The following is a 21730-nucleotide window of genomic DNA, read 5'->3' as shown; positions in this document are numbered from 1 at the left end:
AGCATAGAGTTTGTGCTGCGACAGAAAGAACAAGGGAGAGAATGAAAAGTTCCAGGATGCCACGTGTCAGAGATATCAGCTGCTTCTCTGCACACACACACACATGCATACACAGGCAGATGTGCACTCATGCACACACCCGAACACATACACATACACGCACACACACATACACACACAGGCAGACATGCACTCATACACACACACATACATGCACACACGCTCACACACACACATGTGCACATGCACAAACAGGCACACGCAGGTATAAATGACTTTTCAGCAGGGGCTTGTGCTCTTCAGCCTGAAGAGGGCATATCTCTTCTCCCAAGGGCACTGGGCGTCTTTCTGGCTAGCCCATTCTGGGTGTCCTGACCGCATTCCTCCCCTGCTTTCCATTATTTCCTGGTCATCTGACTTTTTCTTTTCCATTTCCAGGAATTTTTTTCTGTTTTCCGGATATTAACTCTGTGTGTGGGTTTTAGCCATCGCAAATATCTTCTCCCAACATGTCCTTTTTTTCTCTCTGCCTTGTCTTGTGTTGGAAGCTACCCTAATTTTGAAGCTACATCTGTCTGTCTTCTCATGGAAAAGGCGGACTGTGAGAACCTCGCTTCTCACCATCATATCACAAGACACCCTCCCACATTTCCTCCCATTGGCCTTTGAGCCTACCTTCTGCGACTTGGGTTTCATCCAAATGGAGCCCTTCTGTGTGCTGTTGGGAGAACCCAGCTTCCTTCCTCCCAGACAGTGAACGGCTTTCCTTGCCCCATCAACTGACCCACCTTGCCCTTTCCACTGCTTTGTGCTGCCATTTGTGTCCCCTGACAGTCCCATGTCAATGTGATTCTCTTGCCTGCTCCGTCGATCATGTTCCTACCCCGTACCGTTACGACACTGCCTTTAGGAATATGACCTTCTCATCTAACATCTGATAGGCCAGGACCCCCTCCCTGCTCTTCCTTTCCCAAGTCATCTCAGCCTTTTTTAGCTCGTGTACGCTTTTCAGATATTCATCGGGAATTTTACTCAGAGTAGTGAACTCTGGTATCCACAAGAGAGCCTGCCCTGAAATCCTAGCAGCTTACCACAAGAAAGGTGCTTTTCAGGGGGTGTCCATCCTCCATCAGGGCATGTGGCCTCCAAGTTCACAGCAACAGGGGTGAGGACCGGGGAGCACACTGCCATGAGTGTCTGACTGTCTCCACCCAGAACACACACATCCTTTGGCTCACCGCCCACTGGCCAGAACTGGCCACAGGCCCTTTCTGATTGCAAGGGAGGGTGAAGAGCAAGGAAACACAGGGCTATTTGTGGAGCACTCACACTGTCTACCAAATCCAGCCCTTCAACAATAGTCGAGCCTTTAGGATTGTCCATGGAGGCAATTCTAGCATCCACAAATAAAGAGGTCAACAGAATGCCGCATCTCAGTGACGCAGAAAAGCTCTCAATGCCACGAGAGGCCGACAGACAAAGCCAGGGCAGAACTTATTTTTTGCCACTTCCGATATGAAGACAGAGCAAACCTGGCTGTTGTTATCTTTGAATCCTGGCACGAGCCAAGGTAAATACCACCATAACCAGGCCAGAAAAACTAATTTATAAAATTGTCCTTGTGCCATTTAAAATCTCACCTCAAAATACACCTGGGATGAACTATTCCATGACTGGGGAAAGGGCCGTTTTGATGACCCACGCTTTAACTCCCTCTGACGTCTAATTTGCCGCCTTCCGCAATGCGCCCTCCACACATTATCGGCTGAAAACATAACATGGTTATTAAAAGTTCCTTCCCTTCTGTAAAATTGAAAGATTTTACTTTGAAACTTCAGTTTTCTGAAAATGTTTCCATTCTAAAACAAGGGTCCCCAACTTCTGGGCCACAGACAAGTACAGATCCATGGCCTGTTAGGAACCAGGTCGGACAGCAGGAGGTAAGCCACTGGCAAGCTAGTGAAGCTGCATCTGTATTTACAACCACTCCCCATCGCTCACATGACCACCTGAGCTCCACCTCCTGTCAGCTTAGCGGTGCATTAGATTCTCAGAGGAGCGTAAACCCTGTTGTGAACTGTGCATTCAAGGGATCTAGGCTGTGTGTGCCTTATGAGAATCTAATGCCTGATGATCTGAGGTGTGGCTGAGGCGGTGATTCTCACGCTGGGGAGTAGTCACAAATACAGATTAACATCAGCAGTGAGGTTGACTGCACAGAGACCATCATAAATCAGTGGCTTGCCGATTCATGTCAAAGCCCTATCAGTGAGTAGCAAGTGAGTTCGTATACTTCAGTTATACAATTGCATCTGATCTCAAGCTTTAAGTCAGAATCCAACACTTATTTTAGTCCATGCATGCCCCCCCATTATTTTATTTGCCACTTCTGTCCATGCCTCTTTTTGAAAATGGTGAGTTGTATAATTATTTTATTATATACTACAGTGTAATAATAATAAAAGTAAAGTGCACCTTAAATGTTATGTGCTTGAATCATCCCCAAACTATCATCTCCCCACTACCTCCAGTCTGTGGAAAAATTATCTTCTCTGAAACTGGTCCCTGATGCCAAAAATGTTGAGGACAACTGTTCTAAAAGATACTTGTTGGGAAGTTGTGATCAGCACTTGAGTGCTGATGGAAGTTCAAAGTCTACAGGGCTAAAAAGGATGCCAGCCTGTGCACATGGTGTGTCACGGCACAGTCTGAGGGCTGTCACTGTGCTGATCTGTGACTGCATGTAGCTTTCCTATCCAGCAAGGAGCACTCATGCCTAGGAGGTTAATAACAACTAGCACACGCCTGGCATAGGGAAGCAGGGTTTTCTGTAGCCAAAAAGCATTGGGAAGTCCTGGCTTCCTGGATTTAATTGAAAAGTTTGAGAGCCAACAACGTACTGATATTTCCTATGAATGTTCATGCAGCTCAGGCTTCCAACCCCAAGTCCAGGAATAGGCTCAGGTCATTGAGAAGCATAGCCTCTTCCCGTCTCTACCACTAGAGAAGTTATCAGCTTCTCAGTTCTGCACTCGAATGTTTGCAGGATCACCAGTGTGTCTCCCTCCTGGGTGAGGATTGGATTACATAATGTATGTGAAATACCGGGTGGCACACAGTTTGGAAAATGGTGACGCTTGTGTACCATCCTCTCTTTGGAATTCTGGCTGTGGCATCGAGGGGCCTGAGCTCTGTGGTGCTAATCCTGCAAGATTCATGATTCATTCCTCAGTAAACATGCTTGAGTCCCCGCCCACCAGTGCTGGTGTGCAGTCGTGCCTGCTTGCCATGAGAACCTGAATACTGAGATTAGGAGTAAGAGGCGTAGCCTAGGGTTCCACTGTCACATGTATGAGAAAGAGCTGTGAGCATGGACCCCGGAATCCAGCCTGGTTAGTTCAGGCCCTGCTTCCAACAGCTACCGGCAGCATGGCCTTGTGTGATTTAGATCTGTGCCTCAGTTTCCCCATCATAAGGAGAAGCTAGACCAGTCTTTCTCTGGTGAGAATTGAGCTCATGTACACATGAGACGGACTGCCACAGCGTTTGAAGATTTCCAGGAATGCTTGTAAAATTCACTGATTGCACTATTTTCTCGACTTACTCTAATTCCTACTTCATCAAAAAGCAAAGATTGCATTGCAACACCCTCATACAAATAAAAGAATTAAAATCAGAACACCTCCCAAAGTAGTGACCTAAAAGTAATAATAGCCATCCCAGTTGCTTATAGAAAGCCTCTTGTTAATTTTAATAGGTCAATCAAAATCAGTCTCTTACTTTTCTGAGCTTTTCAGCCAGACATAGGAATTTGAATGTAGAATCAGCTTCCTTTCTTGATTACAGTCTTAAGACTGTCTTATGGTAATAGAGTACGGCGTTTTCCACAAAGATGCCCAATGTGTTTTGCCGACACGGAGTAAGCTATTGTATGCCATGTCCTGGCCCTCTGTTTCCATGTGTGGGTTTCATTTACACGGGAACCTGTGTAACTCCAGCCAGTCTGGAGAGGTGGAATGACATGGTATGAATCCTTCCTTTATTCCTCAGATACCAGGGGTCCCCCAACTCCAAGGACTCAGAAATGCCCACCTCCACCCCATTCCCGGGGTGACTCACACATGAACCCGAAGACCACCTACAGCCAGGCTTCAGTGCTGGCAGTCCATGGTCACATGAGGGTGCCCTGGGGGCGCTCTTGAAATTCACATGGCGTGTGTGAGCCAAAGACCCAATGGACTGCTGACCAAATCCATGTGGTTCTTTGGAAACAAACTGTGTATCCAAGGCTGTTCCGGGAGGCCCCGTCCACATCCCATCACATATGAGCGTATGGGATGGGCAGGAAAGCGGACTCTCCACTTACGCCCACACCCATGTTGCCCAACATCCCTTCCCCCTGCCTTGTGGGGCAGTGATCATCCCATTACTCTGTCAGACAGAGGTGGCATTTACCCACTCTGTATGCTTCCCACCCTGACCTCCATGTGTCCCTCAGGCCTCATTGGGCCTCACAAACTAAGTTTGGCCTTGGTCGTGACCTGCTCCCGAGCATACCAATGTGGGAAGAACCACCATCATAGACCGGTCATGCTTTCAGTCATGCCAAAAGCTCCCGACAAACTGTCCCCGAAACTCTGCTCCTCGCTCTGGAGGTCAGCCAACTGAGACCTGCAGCAGGTTTGACGGGCTTAGGGGACACGTGTCCCACTCACCCCAGCCCAGGACAGGTGCCACAGGGGGTTCTTGCTGGCCACTACCTTCACTTCCAAAATGCAAGAGGCTGGACCTGCCAGCAGTCCTCCCTGGCTGAGGGGAAGGGCTTGTGCAGACATTGCAGTCTTGAAATAAATGGCCAGCTAGAAGTTGGTAGGGCTTTGTTCAAAACCAAGAGGTTGAAAGAGAAACCATTTTGGCACGTTTGAAAGTTGGTGAGCTGGATCTTAGTGATACACTCATGGTGACAGCAGTGGCTACCTAGTAGCGGTGTCCAGCAGGAAGTGGGCATTCCAAACAGGCATTGGGGTGGGAGGCAGAGGCTGAAGGCATGAATTTCAAGAGTTCTCCCATGTGGCACGTGTGAACTTGCACCAAGTGGACTGCTGACCAAATGTGTGTGGTTCTTTGGAACAAACTACATATCCAGGGCTGTCCAGGAGATTCCATCCTCATCCCCATCACATATGAGTCCCATCTTTATTCAGTGCCTCAAGAAAGAAAACCAGACTAAAGGCAGACCTTATCCTCCTAGGACAAAGTCAGAGACTGCTTGGCAGGTGTGTGGAGCTCTCTGGGGCCAAAATTAAATCTCTCATCTCTCTGAGCACTGTTCCTTTTATTAAAAATCAGTTAAGTAGTAAAGCAAGTGAAATAAATAATCCACATAGAGTCTTGTTGCTGAGTTTTTACAGCAAAAACAGACTGTTCTGAAAAGTAATGTATATTTTATAGAATCTGTGCCCAAATCACATTTTCACACTTCAGTTTTTCCAGAAAATGTATCTTGAGACTTCCAGTGATTCTGAAATCCCACCAGCTTTATTTATTTAGCCTTGCTGAATTTCCTTCTGTGCTGTAAAACTCCTGTGCTCACGTGAGCTGCAATGTGCGCTTTCTCTGTCACTACAAGTAACGTTCCTTGGGGAAGAGTGTGAAGCCGTGAGATGTCACCATAAAGAGCAGAGCCTCCCTGAAAGTAGAAACTGTCCCAAGAGTGACAGCACCAGGCATTGGTGACCTCGTCTGCCTGTGAAAATCTTGCATTCCTTCTTAATGTGATTTTTTCCAGAACAATCAACTTTGGGATTTCTTTGTCAAACTTGTGACAAGTTTGTCCCTGGTAGCAGGGACAGAGGGGACTGCAGCTGCCCTCTGTTGTGACAGCTGAATTCCCGGGCTCTCATTTCTGTCACAGTTTCTAGTGGCATTCTCGGTCCCCTTTACTTCTTGGGGGTTTCTCTTCCACAGCATTGCCGGAACTGTTAGCTGTGCCAAGATAGCTGTTTCCAAGGCAACGCTGAAGGATGGGAGTCATGAAATACAGAAGTGTCCCAGTTGCCCGATGGTGGCAGTGATCAAATCAACACCAGACTGCAGGGAGGGACTTAGGGTCGAGGGCAGATGCTCTCCTTTGCCTGTGGCAAAGTGGGCCTAGTCATCACAGGTGCTGCCTGTTGGGAGCCAGACTAAGGCAGGAGGTGTGGAGAGCTGGTAACTATCAACGCATCTCATCTCCCTGGCAACCCTCTGCTCCACCGACACGCCCCTCCCACCCGGATGCTTGTCCACCCTGGGAGCGAGGAGGGCCTGGCCTCCTCCACAGAGTCCCAACCCGGTGCATTTGTCATCAGAGTTGCCCCTGCTTGTAGTTAGCTCTTTCTGCTCCCATCCTCTGTGAGCGATTTGCCCGAGATGATGGTATTTTCCTACCCAGCTCAACCTCTTAGATCAGAATCTGGCCAACCCTCTTCCCTATGCACTTGGTCTTTCTTAAGATTCCGTGTATCCCCTTCTCTCTCTTTTTTAAAATTTTTAGTTTTAAATATGTGGGATACAGTTCAGGGTTAAGTACACAAATGTTCGTTATGTGGGTACCCTTGTTCCCCTTCTTTTTAAAACACATTTTGGACAAGCAGGAGGATCCCAGCACCTTCCCACGGGGCCCCATTTCAGACTGCAGCATGAGGAAAGCGCTAAGACCCTGGTTTCCCAATCTTATATCCAGGCGGTGTGGCCCAGTGCACACAGCAGGGCAGTGGCCATAGATCCCAGTGAGCATAGCCTCAAGCCCTGGAGCCGGAGGGTGACAGTGATAATTAAACCCCCCAAAATTGGTGGACTAAGGCAGCCACGGGACCCTGCAGGGAAAGCCTGGCTTCTCTTCCTTTTCAATATGCATCTTAACAAAGAGGGGAAACCGTAGACCCCTAAGGAAGGCCACGTGTGTATGAAAAGGGTTGGCCAGGTTCATTATAAGGTTATTTGGTTATTAAGCCTGTTCATCCCATGAAGGTCTAATCTTCCCATGTGGGGGAACATCCATTTTAAGAATATGCTTGGGGTTTGTTCTCCGGGGCTGAGTGCTGCTGGGTGGGTGTGACCACAGGAGTGAGCTGGGTGAGGGCAGCGCTGCACAGACTCCATAAGGGAACGATCTGATGAAAGGAAAAGTCAGGGGCAGGGCTCCAGAGTCACATGCAACACCCCTTGAGTGCAAAGCCCCCCTAAGCTTACAATAGAGGATGTGTTCATGTGCCGCAGAACCCACAGGCCCTCCGTGGGTGCACAACGTGTTTGTGGTTGTGCCCTTTGGTCCCTCTCATGCTTGGAATCACCTTTGCTCCTATCTGATGACGCTCCTGGTCTAAGATGTCGAACTGGGTAGGAGCACACTCTTGCCTCGTGTGGATCAGCCCCCAAATGCAGGATGGAGCTGACGTCCCGCAGGGGCGACATCAGTGAGAGGGCAGAGTCTCTGAGGCACATGGAGGTCGCATGCACCTTGGTGGAGCTGGTCCAGGGGGTGAAAGCTTCCTTAGATGCACAGATGCCAACATCTATGCCATCTGGTGATTTGGCCCGTGGTAACAGGGCGGGGTGTCCTCATGAGGACTCTTCCAGAATCCCAGTTAAGACAGTTGGAATTTTCTCTTAAGGAGAAGTCCTTAAGAGACTGTTTTGTGCTCAGTAAGTGTTTTAGCCTTGAAAATGGAATGCCGTGTCCTTGGTGTGGCCCGTGAAGCAGCTTCGCTTTGCATTCCATGTCTGGCAAAAATGAAAAACACAGACAGCGGTTATCTCGGCACTGGGACCGAGTGAAGGAGGGTCCCACAGGGGACATGCCCTCTGCCCTGTTCACTCAGTCGGTCAAGGTGGACATTACGGGTGGAGGTGGGAAGGCCAAGGTCTCCACAGTGAAGGCAGACTCAAGGCCCTGGCAAGCTTGAGGGTTATACTGTGGCAAATGACCAGTGGCAGGCAGGGAGCTCTCTGTAGGAGACGTGTAGAGGGGTATAGCCATTCAGTGACCAAGGAAGGTCCCATGCTCGGGGAAAAGCAGGCAGCATTTTGTAGAGTGAGTGGTCTGTCTCTTGGGTGCCTTTCCTTAAGTCTGTGACCCTTCCCCACGTCTCTGAGAGCTGGCCTGGCCTTGGGATTCAGAGCACTGCCACCAAAGTCAGGATTCCTGCATTGGTGTCCTGGCTCCTGTCCACCCCCTGGAGGCTGGTGACTTCTAGCACCTTATTACTTCTCTGCGTCTCTGTTCCCTCATCTCTGAGACAAGGCTGATGTCAGCAGAGCCATCCGGTGGGTTTCTTGGCATGCTGGGCGACAGTGTTCATCCCACCCTGAGAACAGGGTGAGCTAACAGAGATTCCTCGACACAGCTACCATGATCTCTTTAATAGACACATCTAACTGCCTCGTAACTGTCTTCAAGTGCACGTGAACGAACCCACTGGGGTCCCCGGTTGCTTAAGCCAAAGTATTAGCAGAATATCAAAAAAAGGGAAAGGATTATCTGATATCATTTACATTTTTATCAAAAAGTTTTTTTTTCTGTGTTTGCGTTGCCTGAGGAAGCACCACCTGTCTCGAAACAGATTCAATAATTGCCAGAACTTTCTTTAAATGTAATGGGAAGAGGTACTTGTGTTTCATAACCATCCGTGGTCTGCGCTGTTGGTGCCACCAGTGACTTGAGGGCTTTGTATCACAGTAAGGAATGTGGCTGCACTTGAATTCCTGATGAACACAACAGTGCTGCTATGTCATCCTGAGAGGTTTCACAAAGGAAAGAGATGACACCTGAGTGCATGCTTATCCTGATACCCCACTCAAGGTCTGTCTCAAGGCAGGTGCATGATACATCTTTGAGGACTCTTTGAACTTGTTCATGGCTAAACTTTGTTCTTTTTCTCTTTTTTTTTTGTTTTTTTTTTGTTTTTTTGCGTCAGAGTCTTATTCTGTCGCCCAGGCTGGAGTGCAGTGGCGTGCTCACGGCTACTCCAGCATCGACCTGCTGGGTTCAGGCAGTCCTTCCACCTCAGCCTTCCAAGTAGCCAGAACTATAGGCACACGCTACCACACCTGGCTAGCTTTTTGATTTAATGTACAGATGAGGTCTCACCAAGTTGCCCAGGCTGTTCTTGAACCCGTGGGGTCAGGCAATCCCTCCCCTCGGCTTCCCAAAGTGCTGGGATTACAGACTTGAGCCACCACATCTGGCCTCTTTTTCTCTTTTGTTAGAGATGGGGTCTGGCTTTGTTGCCCAGGCTGGAGTGCAGTGGGACCATCATAGCTCACTGCAGCCTGGACCTCATGGGCTCAAGGAATCTTCCCACCTCAGCCTCTCCAGTAGCTGGGACTATAGGCACATGCCATCCTTACCCAGCTCTTTCTTTCTTTCTTTCTGTATTTTAGAGATGGAGGTCTCACTATGTTGCCCGGGCTAGTCTTGAACTCCTGGCCTCAAGCGGTCCTCCTGCCCTAGCCTCCCAAAGTGCTAAGATTATAGGAGTGAGCCACTACACCTGACCCAGATTTTTTTAATGGGCAGAGATTGCTTTAAACCAAAATAAGGTCAAAAAGAGTTTTTCACATTTTTATATCATTATAAACCAAGTAACCATCCCGCATCTGATGCCTGTTCTCTCCCCGAGGGCCTTCCCCTGTGGGTGCTTTTTGGGCCATTTCACCTGTGTGGGATGCTGCGCGCCTCCCTCATACCCCATTTCTTACACTTCTTGCTTCTCCTCTTGCCTGGACCCCCAAAACGCCCCACTCCATGGCCTGCAGTTAAGACAGTGTCTCTCCGCAAGCCTGGTCCCATGTCCCCTAGCACAGTGGCTCCTGTACCTCCGCCTGGCCTTTGCACATCTCCCTGTGTGTGCCTGGTGTGTGCTCCTTATCCAAAGGCTTGCCTGCACAGGGGTTAGTGGCAGGTGTGTGGCACAGGTGTGGCGACGGAGGCGGGGCGAGCGACTTGTGCATGCGCCTGTGGCCGGTGGACAGAGGGAGGCCCATCCCTCCACCCATATTGCTCCCGGTGGACCCTCCCCACGAATATGGTTTCGACTCCCTGGTGTGTGCCCCAGTCCCCATCTCCAGCAGTCTTCTGTCTCTGTGGGCCTGGATTTCTGTGCACACCCCACACCCAGCCAGCCCAAACGGACTCATTATCTCACCCTGAAAACTTGCTCCGCCCGGGTCAGAATCCTGGGGTGACCCCAGCCTCCGAGCCTCACTGATCCCTCCCCAAGCCCCGCCCACCTGGTCCCTACTGGACCATGTTGCAGGAGGGGGTACCAGACCTTTCCGTCAGCCTTACCTCCTGCAGTGGGTAGAATCGGGTTCTCCAAAAAGAGGGGTTGAGGTCTTAACCCCCATGCCTGTGAACATGACCTTACTTGGAAATAGGGTCCTTGCAGATGTCACCAAGCTAAGATGAGGTCTACCCACCACTGAGGTAGGCCCTAATTCAATAGCTGGTGTCCTTGGAAGAAGAGGGAACTGTGGACACAGGGACAGAGAGATGCAGAGAGATAGATCACCATGTGACAGCAGAGACAGAGGTTGGAGTGATGTGTCTACCAGCCAAGGATTGCGTGGCCACAACAGCTCACTGGAGCAGGTTCTTGCCCAGAGGCCCCAATGAGAACATCCCGCCGACATCTTGCTTTCAGGCTCTGGCCCTCCGAACTGGGAGAGGACACACACATTTCTGCTGGTTTAAACCACCCAGGTGTGGAACTCGGTTACAGCAGCCCTAGGAAACAGAAGTGCCTCCCACCCCAGACCCCCCATCTCCACTCTCCAGCAACTCCAAACTCCTGGGAGCCTCTAGATATGTGTCACTGCCCTCCTCCTGTTCCTGCTGGCTGGCTGGATCATTCACATTTGTCCTTTGAGTTCAGTTCCTGAGCCACCACCTCCTGGAGGGCTCCCCGAACTGTCTGGCCCTGCAAGGCCAGGTCAGGGGCCCCCTTCTGCGTCCATTCCCCACACCACTCAGAGCAGGATTTCTCCACGAGGCTGCTGTGCTCTGCAGGGCACACCTGGAAATACCTGGGGATGTTTGCCCACAGTACCCAGGTCAGCCCCACAACCTGGAATGATCCAGGGTGCTGCTCAGTACCCTATAGTGCCCAGGACAGCCTCCAGCTGGGAATGATCCAGCCCCAGTGGCAGTAGCACCCAGGCAGAGGCACTGTGATCCAGAGGACACTTGCTCCAGCGGTGATGCCAGATGTTTCCACCTTGTCTCCAAGTGGGGAAAACTGCCCATCCCTAGTGTTGCCCACACCACACACCAGCGAGGCCTTCCTGCTGTAGAACTGGGCCACAGGTCCAACATTTTCGATGGCATCAGACAATCTTGTCAGTATCCAAAGAGTAAAAACATGTTTAGCCTGTTTTGCACACTCTTTTGACGGGCCTGAGCTTGTCTTTAAGAATGAGTAGAGCGCAACTGTGATGCTCAAAGGGAACATCTGAGGTAAGGGATTATGTCACTGCCCTCCCCCTGTTCCTGCTGTTCTCTCTCCTGCTGGCTGGCAAGATCATTCCCATTTGTCCTTTGAGTTCTGTTCCTGAGCTGCCTCCTCCTAGAGTGCTCCCCGGACTGTCTGGCCCCTTCTGCATTGCTGCAGTTCATTCCCCACACCATTCAGAGTTTGCCAGAGCCGGATTTCTCCATGAGGCCACTTGTGTTCCTCGTGTGTCACTAGAGTCCACCCAGCCATCTTCCTGAGGACACCACATCACCTGCCAGGACTCTGCCCACCTCACCTGGATGCACACTGCCCCTCGGTCCTGTGTGGACTGGAAACATTCCCATTCAAGAGAAAACTTCCAATGGTTCAACAGGCTCTTCTTCAGCAGAAATTATATATCTCTGTCTCTCTTTATTTATATCCATTTATAAAGAGATAAAGATACAGATAGAGACAGATAAAAACATGATAGAGACAGAGAGAGAGGTCCCAGATCCCTAAACGAGGAGAGTGATCTTTTCCACCTAAGACCACTCCAAAGGTGGGCTCTTGCTTGGTCCACATAACCACATGGACCCTCGTGCCCCACTACCCAGTGCACTGTCCCCTGAGCCCTCAGAGCTCATGGAATGTTCTAGTTGTCTATCTTGTAAAGTCATTTATCTAATAACCTTTGTATGCTTGACTTGGGCATGAATTAGCAGGTCTCTGAGACTCCTAAGACAAGCTGTGTGTCCTTAAGGTGTAACTTGATGGTCAAGCTTATTGCTTCTGGGGTGATATTTTGAGGTGACGCTTTCCAGAAACCACCTGGCAATTATCTTTTAGCTGTAAAATGTAGGAACTGAGTTACACACAGGCGTGGAGGGGAGCGTGGGGTGTGTGAATGGTCTGCTGTAGGGTGTCTAAGTGAACAAAGGAACCAAGCCATATTGGGCACAAACATCAGACGAAACCCAGCTGCGAGCGTGGGAGCCTGAACGCCCAGTGCAGCCCGCAGAGAGGAGCAGCCAGTAGGGAGTCACCAGCACTGTAGCCCTCGTGGACAGAGGCTGAGGGGGAGTCAGCACCCTCCAGGGTTCACTTTAGACAAAAGCGTGGCATTAGCTCATTTGTTCCAATGACATGTCCCCACCTGGCCTTTTTGGCCCTTCCCCACTTTCTGCTTTTCCAGCCCTCTTGGCATGTCCCCTCCCTACACTGGTTGGTGTGGGGAGAGTCCCCGCAAGGCATGGAGCCCACCCGAGGTCTCCCTGTGCAAACTGACCGCCCTCTAGGCTGGCTTATGTGGCCTGGGGCTCCCCCAGCTCTGCCAAGAGGCTTCCCTCATGGCTGTTGTCAGGCTCTGGTCACCAGTCATTCCCCGGCAGGGAGGTTCGCATCTGTCCCTGCAGTTTGAGCTGCACTGCCACAACTGCACATGTGTGCATACACTGAACACACTCACTGATATGCGACATCATGCACACACACACAAATGCACGTGTGTGCACATGCACTGCACACACCCGCACACATGTACACACACATGTGTACACACACGCTCAGTCCCATGGTAAGTGCTGCATGTGGGCTCCCCTGGGTCTTCTGTCTCGTGTTCCTTGGACCCGACCCAGCTGAGGTCCCTGGCTTGCCCGTGGCTTACATGTCGTTGTTTGGATCTGAGAATGTGTTTCTTTGAAGCTGAGTCTGGTCTGCTGTGAGTTTCATCTGTCTTTCAGAAACTTAAAAGTTGATTTTTTTCTAGGATTTGCTTTGATCGCTAAACCTTAATAGAAAGGTGAAACCCCTGCTGTCTTCCCAATGTGGACGGCCTTGGAAAGTGGCTTGGAAGCATTTGTTTTCGTCAAACCCAGAGCCTTGAGAACTGTAAACTTCTCCTTCAGACAGCTGTGCTGTGTTGGAGTCTCAAACCCATGCTGTGGGGACCCGTGACGTGGAGATAGGGTGCAGGGGTGCTTTTAGACTAACAGTTACACTTTCAAAGACTTCAAAAACAAGTACCCGCTCTATAATTCAGGCTCAGGAAATGAGTTTAGGAGTCTCAAAAGTTTACATGAGGAGTCTGGAAATTTTAACTATTTTTAGGGAGCCAATGGTCTGTAATTCGCAGGCAAAAGAAACACGAAAATACCAAGCAAGTCAAGCAGGTCTGCCTGCAGAGACAAAAATAAGAAAGAAATCAAGTGACACATATGGAATGAATGTATTAATGCCAACCTGTTAGAACAGACAGAACTTAAAAGGCTCAGACATTAGCCACGTAAATGCAATATATTGAATTTGCCTGAAGACAGTTTTGTGACTGAATAAACTGAGTCATAATATCCAGAAGAAAGGAGAGAAAGGGTGTGTGCTTTTTCAGGAGGGAAGAATGAAACGACCTTTACCAAAAGATAAGACCCCCCCCCACGAAAGTTTACAAAATAAAAAGCTCCATTGATCGTGTTCACCCTGTGCCTGGCACTGGGTCAAGCAGCATATATGTTTTAACATATCAAGTTCTTATAAAAATCCAGAGTTGGCCGAGCTCAGTGGCTCAGCTTGTAATCCCAGCACTTTGGGAGGCTGAGGCGAGTGGATTGCCTGAGCCCGTGGATTCGAGACCCACACGGGCAACTTGGCGAGACCTTGTCTCTACAATAAATCAAAAATTAGCCTGGCATGGTAGCATGCACCTGTAGTTTTGGCTATTTGGAAGGCTGAAGCGGAAGGATTGCCGGAGTCCAGTCGAGGCTGCGGTGGCCAGGAGCATGCCACTGCACTCCAGTCTGGGCGACAGAGTGAGACTCTGACTCAAAAAAAAAATTCCAGGGTCATAGAATACTGTTATGCTTATTTCACATAGGAGGAAATGGAAGTTCCGAGAGGCTAAGTAATTCACTCAAGGTCACACAGCCAGGAAGTATTGGAGCAAGAATTTGAAGCCTGGTATGTTGAATTCTGTAACTCTTCCCCGACCTAACACAAACACACCCTTAAAACCAACCCCCTTCCCCCAAACATCTGTCCCTTACTCCCTGAGTACAACAGGCTGTTTCATGCCTTCACCTGGGGACCCCATACCCTCTCCCACCACAGCCTGGTTACCACCCACCCACCTATACTTCAAGGCTCAGCTCAAGTGTCGTCAGCCATAGAAATCTTTCTTGACGCACAGACCACCAGCCCCCAACCCCGTCCTCCCTCCTCTCTCCTTTCTCCCTTTCCCAGGGTAGAATTCACCGGACCCTGTGGGCTGTAAGCTCCATGAGGACCAGAAGCCTTTCTTTTAGGAAGCCCTGCAGTCCCAGTTACCTGCACGATCTCTGAGCCAGTCAAGACTTGGGCTGTCTCAATAGCAGCGCTGTGCCTGGTTATCTCCCCGTAACAGACTCTAAGCCCCCAAGAGCAGAGACCCAGCCTCACTCCAACTTGTTAAGCCCAGCACCCAACACACTGAATGAATTGACCAATGGATAAGACGTGTTAGACAATGGAGAGAGATGCAGATGTACCAGTGCCAGGGTGACAGTTAGTGTACACGCTGGATGATGGACACCATACAAGATTAGGGGCTGAACTGGGGACTTGAGTTTGGGGCCACATACCAGCCTTATTAGCATTGTGGAAATGTTTTCATACTTAATCATTGCAACTGGCCCCCAGAAAGACATAAGGGAAGAAGATTAAGGGTTAAGGACCACTTAGTAGTTATATTTGACAGTTGCTGCCCTAGAGAACTGTGTTCTCAATAACATTGTTCCACCTTCATATTATGAGATGTTTAAGTTTGCGATGGTAGAATCCTACCATCCTACCGTTGCTCATAACTACATGTTTACATACCGCTCAGGAAAGAGAGAAAGTGTTACTCATCCAAGGTGTGATCGTAAACTTTGATTGACAACACAGAAGTGTGAAATGGTCACCTACACGTCTTTTAGCATTAAATGCAAGTAGAGGTGTTTTAGAATAAATGAGAGGAATTCAAAGGCAGTATCTCAGACTAGACTCTTTGATTGTCAGTTAAATGGAAACACACAAAGGAGAAAGAAGAATGCTATTAGGATAAGAAAGGCAGTTCTGAATTGTATGAAGTCCAAAATTCTCAGTGTTTTGAAATTCAGCATCTTATTGGATCGTTCTAATGATGCTGTGACCTGAGTGTTGTCCACTGTTTATCCCCAAAAGCCCACAGTTTGAGAGACTGTATCCTGGAAGGAAGAAGGGAAGTGCCCAAATATCTTAAACATCTTGGTGCGGTGGGCTACACAGGTCCATGACCCAGGCAGGGCCAGAAGATACAGGGGGTGGTTGTTTTCAAGTCCAGCATTTCACTGTGTCATAGTTAAAAAGCCAATCAGGAGAGGATAGGAAGCCTGTGAAAAAAATATGTGCTAACAGTGGGTGTAGGTGTGAAATGTAGGAGATAAGAAAAGAGAGAGCTCTTTACTGGCCGTGGAGTGTCATGAAAACACAGAGCTTCTGCCCGGCTCCCAGCAGGCTCTGCCTCCTGCTTGCTGAATTGACTGAGCTCTGGGGTTGTATGTTCATCATTCTTCCAGGGAACAAAAGGCAACAGAGAATGGTCTGTTCCATTGGGGTTCTGTTTGTTATTTCTTGCAACAATTGCGACTTTCACAAAGAACAGGCAAAGTATATGTCTAGGCCAAACGCCATAGACTTTTCCAAGATTATTGTGAGCCTGTATCTGTCTAGCTACTATTAGTTCAGAAATGTCGAATTATACCATCAGTCTGTAGTATGGCAGAGAGGAAGGTTGGGGATGGCTAAAATATGCATTTTATCCACTTTTGCTACTAATCTCTCTCACTTGATATGGACATGGATGTCGACATCCCCGCAAATGTGCATTGGGTGTGTTTCATGAAATCACCATGGGTTGATCTCAGCTCATGATAACATAAATGTATCAGCTCTTAGTCTCTTTCTGTTAAGCACAGCTACACCACACAAGCAAATAGGAGCTTATAACAGTCACGGCCGGAGACATACCCTGGTGGCACATGGGGACGTTCTGTGTGGCCCATACGTGGCTGTTTCCTGTCCTCTTCTCTCCCAGTCTCCCTTCCTTTGTCCAGCAGCTCATCCGACATGAGCCACACATTGTGTTGGAAAAGTGCTGCTGCCCAGATGGCAGGTGGACAGGTGAGGCCAGATGGCTGTCAGAGGGCACAGAGCATGATAAGGCTGGGCCTCTGACTCCTCCACTGAGTGAGTGTCCACTGTTAGAAAGACAGTTATTGAAGAGGACATGTAAGCTGAGTCTCAGCGTGTAAGCGGCCTTCCATGCCAGCTTCTAGCAATTGGGCACATTCTGCCCAGTAGATTTCAAGGTCAGTACAGCCGTCTTCCCACTGGAGTTGTCAGTGGGTGATCAGAGACAGCCAAGATTGGGTGGACGTCGCCTGTCCACAGCCACACAGACCCGGTTGCCTTCTGCTCTCAATGCTCGTCCAAGGGACATGACTCGGGTGTGCTATACGAGTCCCTGGGGGAAGGCCTGCTCCCATTCGAATCTCAGCATGTGCCCACACTTGTGCTGTAGCACAAAAAGCCCATCTTCAGCATGTAGAGGGCCTGGTTAGAGAGAAATTCTATCAGTAAGGGTTCATAAGCTGCAGGAGGTCGTGGGGAATGGTGTGTGTCCTTGCTAGTTGGTGGAACGCAGCCAGGTCGTTTGGGGTGTTTCTACCCTGTCTGCAAAACACATGCATGAGATACTCAAGAGGACAAGCAGGACTTGGAAGAGGAAGACTGAGGAGACTGAGGAAGTAGAGGCCAAGGGAACATTCCAGTTGATCTGTCATCGAGAGGGTTCGTGAAGAATAGTGGAGGCAAGAAAAGTGAAAGGGATGCAACAAGGCTGCCGAGGGCCAACCTCACTCAACTCCTTGCTGACTTTCATCTGCTCATCCCCTCTGATGCCAAATAAACCACATTCCCCAGGGCTCTCTGGGACAGGGTCACATGGGTCACATCACCTGTTGTTTCTTCTTCCTCAGTGACTCGTACCTTCTTGTGCCCAGATGGATGGTCCCTCTTGGCCACTGTTGAACCAAGTACTATGTCCTTGGGATTAGAACACACCCGGTCACCATGGAGCTAGTGACCTTCGCCCCACCCCCAACCATCTCCTGGGATTGTGTTCGAGGCATGGGCCTCTCACTTGGGCCTCTCACTTGGGCCTCAAGAACAATTCTCCTCCTGCATGAGAATGTCTGCACCACCTTCTCATGAAATGGCTCCAAAGTGACATGAATTTTAAGAAATCCACTGATTGTTCCAGAGTTTGGATTTTTTTTTTCTTTGAGTCAGGGTCCTATTCTGTCACTCAGGTTGGAGTGCAGTGGCAGGATCACAGCTCACCACAGCCTCAGCCTCCTGAGCTCAGATAATCCTCCCACTTCTTCCCGAGTAGCTGGGATTACAGGCATGTGCCACCAAGCCTGGCTAATTTTTTCTTTCTTTTTTTTTAGAGACAAGGGCTTGCTGTGTTGCCCAGGCTGGTCACAATCTCTTGGACTCAAGCAATCCTCCCTCTTTGACCTCCCAAAGTGCAGAGATTACAGGCATGGTGGTTGATTTTTTTAAATTTAATTTATTATATTTTATTATAGAGTTGTGGGGTACAAGTGAGGATTAACTACATAAGTGGGCTACATGCTGGTGAAGTTTGGGCTTCTAACTGTCCCTGAGTCCCCCTGGTAGTGGACCAGGTACCCTTTGTGTTGTCACATGTCCCCTGCCCTCTTCCCTCCTTCTCGCCCCTGACAGTGTCCAGAGATTGCCAGTCCCCCTCTTGTGCTAATGTTGCTCAGGGCCCACTTATGAGTGAGAACAGGTGGTGTTTAGGTTTTTGCTTCTGTGATAGTTTGCTCAGTATGATGGACTCCAACTCCATCCAAGTTGCTGCAAAGTCCATGATTTTGCTCTTCTTTATGGCTGCATAAAACTCCACTCTGTATATATACCACATTCTTTATCCAGTCCACTTTCGACAGGTTCCATATTGGTTCCATGTTTTTGCTATTGTGAATAGTGTGGCAATAAATATGCATGTGTAGGTATCATTTTTGTAGAACGACTTATGTTCCTCCAGGTATATTCTCAGGAAAGGGATTGCTGGATCATATGGAAGGTCAGTTTTTAGTTCTTTTAAGAATCACCACACTGTTTTCCATAGAGGTTGAACTAGCTTGTACTCCCACCAATAGTGTAGAAACATTCCCTTTTCTCCATACCCAGATCAGCATCTGTTGTTTTTTTACATATTAATGATAGCCATCCCTACCAGAGCTAGGTGGTATCTCATTGTAGTTTTGATTTGCATTTCTCTGATGATTAGTGAGGCTGAGCATTTTTTCATGTGTCTGTTGGCTTGCCTGTATGTCTTCTTTTGAGAAGTGTCTGTTCATGTCCTTTGCCCACTTTTTAATGGGTTTATTTTTCCTTTCACTTCGTTTGAGTTCCTTGTAGATCCTGGATGTCAGGTCTTTGTCAGATGCATAATTTCAAACATTTTTTTCCAGAGTTTGAATTTTAGAAGTTAGAGTTTTTAAATGTGTGTGGGACTATACAAATATACACATTTATATATAAATAAATTTGTCTCAAAGAGCAATTACAAAAAGATCATTAAAGGCATTCTTTTGAGGGAGGGAAGGAAGTTGGCAGAATACTTTGCCTTGGGGAGGACACGCTGGCTTGGAACTGATGCTCTGTATCTCAGAGGTTCTTTTTCAGCATCATGGAATGAGCAGTTCAGATTAAGCCAACACTGTGCGTGGATTTGTGAAAACATCACCCTGTTCCCCTAAAGGTTTGTCAGCTCCAGAGCTGAAATGTTCCACATCTACTCAGTGAGGACACCCCTACCCTCACCAATGACCAGTACACTGAATTGATTCAGATATCAGAAACTCCTGACTGGTCACAGTGGCTCACATCTGTAATCTGGGAGGCCGAGGTGGGAGGATTGCTGGAGGCCAGAAGTTTGAGATAAGCCTAGGTAACATAACCAGACCCCATCTCTACAAAAATTAAAAGATTAGGTGGTGCATACCTATAGTCCTAACTACGTGAGAGACAAACGCCAAAGGATTGCTTGAGCCCAGGAGGTCAAGGCTGCAGTGAGCTATGATTGTGCCATTGAACTCCAGCCTGGGTCATAGAGCGAGACCTTGTTTCCACAAAACGTTAAAAAAAAAAAATTAGCTGGGTGAGATGACACGTGCCTGCAGTCCCAACTACTCAGGAGGCTGAAACAAGAGAATCCCTCGAGCCCTTGGAGTTCAAGGCTGCAGTGAACTATGATTTCATCACTAAACTCCAGCCTGGGCAACAGAGTGAGACCCTGTTATAAAAAAAAAAAAGCAATTCCCATGACTTTGTGTGCATTTAACAAAGATGGTGGGAAACAGAATCACAACTGAAGTTCTAACCCAGTTTTTCCCTTTTCATCTTACGCAGGGTCGGATCTGCAGAAAAGCCGGCAAATCAAAAAAGTCCTTCAGTCGCAAGGAAGCTGAAGCTACCTTTAAGAGTTTGGTGAAGACTCATGAGAAATATGGCTGGGTCACCCCGCCCGTCTCTGATGGCTGATGTTGGCCGCGTGCATTAGACGCTTGAGCGCCTGTCCACACACACACACCAGTACCCCGCCATCTCCTCCTGACGCTCCGCATCCTCCATCCTTTTCACTCCAGCCAGAACTGCATCCTGAATGCCAAGGAGACGTTAAGTTATTTATCAACAGACGTGTTTACAGACAGAAAGAGGGATTGTGTGTCAATGATGAACGAAGGATCACCTCTGAGTCACTTTAGAACACGGGTCGAGATGGTGACATCTCCCAGCCCGCCTGCCCCTCCGCCCGCCCCAGTCACATTGCCCTTAGCTTCTTCCCATGACAGCAGCTCCAGTGAGCTGGCAGGAAACTCAGTGGCCCAGCTCGCTCCATTTCCATGTCAACGGCACTGTTCACACTGAACTGGGGAAGCATGCATCGCCGGCACATGTCTGCTGTGCTCTGTATCTCTGTTTCTCCTCTGGGCAGGTCGACATAACTTGAAGATGTGTCTTTCTGTGGCCCATGGTCCACTGTGATGACATTTAGACCTCATTTGTGCTAAGACCCTTGGCTCATGAAACACAGATCTCACGTTGCCAGGTTCTAGTGATTTCAGACAACAACTGCCCACTGGATTAAAAACGTGCTGTCGATGCTGATTTGTGGTGTGCTGCTGTCTACGGAGAAACCAGTGCCGTGCGATGGAAAGCAGAGGGGTGCCGCCCGGGGCTGGCAGTGGTGCGGACACCACCAGGTGTAGCCCCTGGGGCTCAGAGCGACGGACGGGCCGGCCGGCTGCGAACAGTCTCGTCCGACGCTAGGAACTGCTCCGACCACAGTGCATTTGTGTTCCCGTCTTCTCTCAACCACCAAAAGCTAAAGACAATTTCCCATTCACTGCGGTCATCTGACTCATTTTATTATCTGTGCTAGTGACAGGGAATGTCAGAACTGCCAAAGGATGCCAAGTGATCGTATGATGATTTGCATGACCGGGTCTATTTCTTCACCTAATTGTCACTTGTGTGTCCCCCGGGGTTGGGATGCGTGAGCGCCCTCGCTGTGGTGTAAACTTCCTGTTATTTAATCTCCCCACAGTTTCATTTTTCTCTTCTGTTACTTAGAACTTTCTAAGAAACTCCATGAAATGAGGAAATACTGTTTATAATACTATGCGGAAAGAGGTAAAAATGTTCATTCCAAGTGGAAAATCTTATTGGACGCATTTTAAATAAAATCATGCATACCTGACACATTGCCTCCGGAATGCAGTCTCTGTGGGCTATTCCTGCATGTAAAATGTGTAATTTATTTTTAAAACTTTTTAAATAGTGCACCTATTAGAAACACCACAATGCTCCGCGGACAGGTATAAGAAGAGAGTCTTAAGTCCGGGTGTAGTGGCTCACACCTGTAATCCCAGCACTTTCGGAGGCTGTGGCAGAAGGATTGCTTAAGCCCAGGAGTTGAGACCAGCCTGGACAACATAGCGGGACCTTGAGTCTACAAAAATAAAACATCAAAATAAAATTAGCCAGGCATGGTGGTACGCTACTGTAGTCTCAGCTTCTCAGAAGGCTGAGGTGAGAGGATCGCCTAAGCCCTGGGAGTCCAGCTTGGACAACAGAGTCAGAGGAGGGGAGGGAGGGAGAGAGGGAGG

The 21730-nt window shown here is 48.8% G+C and overlaps 1 non-coding gene across 1 annotated transcript in view; it reads left to right on the top strand.

The window, feature by feature from the left end:
• LOC103257159 overlaps positions 1-21323 on the top strand; it is a 40003-nt gene extending 18680 nt beyond the window's left edge. Inside the window, exon 2 of the transcript XR_002481797.1 lies at positions 19971-21323. This is a non-coding gene — a transcript (uncharacterized LOC103257159). The remainder of the gene's footprint in view (positions 1-19970) is intronic.
• The last annotated feature ends 407 nt before the right edge of the window (positions 21324-21730 follow it).

Source organism: Carlito syrichta, unplaced genomic scaffold (genome assembly GCF_000164805.1).
Source record: "Carlito syrichta isolate Samal-C Ts95f unplaced genomic scaffold, Tarsius_syrichta-2.0.1 Scaffold301569, whole genome shotgun sequence".
In the NCBI taxonomy this organism is placed as follows: domain Eukaryota; kingdom Metazoa; phylum Chordata; class Mammalia; order Primates; family Tarsiidae; genus Carlito; species Carlito syrichta.
The sequence above is the reverse complement of the archived record's forward strand: the minus strand, read 5'-3'. Positions and strand labels throughout refer to the sequence as shown.